At 39.5% G+C, this 2,500-nt stretch overlaps 1 pseudogene across 1 annotated transcript in view; it reads left to right on the top strand.

Annotated features, from left to right (window-relative positions):
- Positions 1-2,129, top strand: part of LOC148729223 (uncharacterized) — a 4,632-nt pseudogene extending 2,503 nt beyond the window's left edge. Inside the window, exons 1-2 of the transcript XR_016002242.1 lie at positions 1-365; positions 1,312-2,129. The exon at positions 1-365 is cut by the window's left edge and continues 2,503 nt beyond it. The product of XR_016002242.1 is annotated as an uncharacterized LOC148729223 (transcript). The remainder of the gene's footprint in view (positions 366-1,311) is intronic.
- Positions 2,130-2,500: the final 371 nt, after the last annotated feature.

Raw genomic sequence — 2,500 nt, 5'->3', positions numbered from 1 at the left:
TTTATAGTCTTGCTATGAGCATAGTGCAATATCTTCAAGAGGTGTTGTTTGTATCACACCTGTATCCCTCCACTGTGGCGGAGACAGTGGTAAATTGTCAAGACTTCAAGTTTCTCATCGACAGAAGTGTCATCTTTAACGAAATTCTTGAGGGTCACGTATTTCAAAGATTGACAGTTCGTAACGCCGCCCAGTGTCACGCGAAGTGTAAAGATGACTGTCTTTGTGAATCCATGAATTATTCTCCCCAGTCTTGTGGAAAAAACTATGAGCTTAACAATGCTAATAAAGGCATGAAGCCAGCGGCAATGAAATGGAGGCAAGGAGGAAATTATTATTATTTGGTGAGAAGATACACAGTAAAGGTGAGATAACATTGTTTCTCTAGAAATGTCATCTCCGACGTATGAGGAGGTGGTTAATATTATTGTTATTATTTAACAATTTGCCAAAAGCAGGTAAATAACAACAGGACAAGGTTGTCTCCTACTTGGTAAATTACCTTACCCTATCCCCTAAAAGCAGACAAAATTGAAACCAAACCCACTTACAAGCCCCCATGCTAAAAAGGGAAAAAAAAAAAAAAACAGTTGGTGAACATGTACACGAATTAAGAGCATTGAAACGACGACATTTTACACAAACTAATTTAAAGGAACGGATATCGTCTTGATTGAAAACTTTGCTAAGTCCTAGATAAAAGAAAAATGTTAGTTTTGTTGACGAAAGACGGCAGTTCCTTTTCTGCTCTTATCTTATCTGGTAAGGTGTTCCATATGTTACAGATTCTTACAAAAGAGGAATCTCTATAGAGTGAGGTTTTAGCTTTCTTATTTTTTAGAAAAAGACCAGAGGCGCCACGCCGCGAGCGCCCACTGCAAAACTCAAAGAGGTCGTTTATTTTCAGATCAATTAAACCTAATTTGCATTTAACGAAAAAGACAGTGTCTAGATATTTCAGCCAATAGTTCAGGGGAAGTAAGTTGAGTTCTAATAGACTTTCTTTGTAAGAGAGGCTAGGATCTTTGCATACGAATCGTGTAGCTCTGCGCTGGACGTTTTCGATCTCGACCATTAATGTGGTAGATTGGGGAGCCCACGCGTAGCAGAGGTGTGATCTTACCAGTGATAAATATAGGGTCTTTACAAGGTAATTTCTCGGACATTTATCCTTTCACTGTTTTTCCTTCATACAATATTTAATTGGTTGCTCAGGTGTGTGCGTTAACTAAATTTAATGAGCATCCATAGTAAAAGGTACAAAAAGAGGCATAGTGAGGTGATAACATTTAACGTTAAATATTGCTGTAGGATGGAGACAAATACATCCCGACAAAGTACCGTTGCATCAACAGATGTTGCAGGCCTAATCGTTGTCTCAACGGAGGGGTATGTCAGGAGATTTGCGACACTCAGAGAGTCCGGTTTTCTTGCGTTTGTCCTAAAAATTATACTGATTAGCGGTGTGAGAAGATTATAATGAAGAGTTGTGAGGACGTCGCAAAGTACGGTGCTTCGACGTCAGGAGAGTACGAGATCCTTGACTCAAACAATGAAGCGTTTCTTGTTTACTGCGACTTGCAGTCTGAACCAGGCTTTGTATGGACATCGATACAATCGTTTTCCTTGGCCGCCAAAAGTATCTTTATGATGAAACGGTTTGGCGAGAATTTTTAGATTGATACCGAAAAAAGGGTAGTGGATTGGAACAGGTACCGACTTTCCTTATCACATATGCAGTCTCTTGCTGATCACTCCACACATGTGAGAGCAACTTGTAACTTTCGTACAGATGGTCTGCAATATACGGACTACGCACTGGCCAAGCTGGCAGGTCACGACATTTTCGGTAACTGGACCAGGTGTCAGATGTATGAATATGTTAACATTCGAGGAAGCAATTGTTCTTATTGCATCGCCTGGACGAGACAGAAAATAGGTTCGTCCTGGCACATAAGGAGTTATAAAAGCAAAGAGAAAGGATGTGAATTTGACGGAATATCAGGTGGATTCTACGGGGAAAACAATTTGGAGAGTTTGGTGACGAGAAAATCAATCCGAATCACCGCTGTTCGTCATCGAATGTTTCTACAACACAGCACTGGTTTAGAGCGAAATAGGACATGTAACTTTTATATGGACTCATTTTTTTTTTCCGAAAAGGTAAACCTGCCTACGCTATAAAAGAAACAATCGGAGAAAAGCTCAGAACAAACAATGGCATCTTGCTCCGACGAAGGGCTAACGCTCGAAACGTCAGCTTTTGTAATCACAGGGTGTCAAGCACTTTAGGGGTCCAAAAATATAGGAATATAGGACTCAACAACCTGAAAATATAGGACAAAACCCACCAAAACTGCAAAAATATAGGACTAATCTGACAGTCACTTTTAGGCCCAACGTAAGGTTCTTTAGTTTTAAGACAATTTAATATCATTATTTATATGTTGCCAATTGAAAGTCAATAAAAGAAAGACACTTTAGGTTTCAAAAATCTCTT

Source organism: Stylophora pistillata, chromosome 6 (assembly GCF_964205215.1).
Source record: "Stylophora pistillata chromosome 6, jaStyPist1.2, whole genome shotgun sequence".
NCBI classification, from domain to species: Eukaryota; Metazoa; Cnidaria; class Anthozoa; order Scleractinia; family Pocilloporidae; genus Stylophora; species Stylophora pistillata.
Note: the sequence above shows the minus strand (reverse complement) of the source record. Positions and strands in the feature narration are given on the sequence as shown.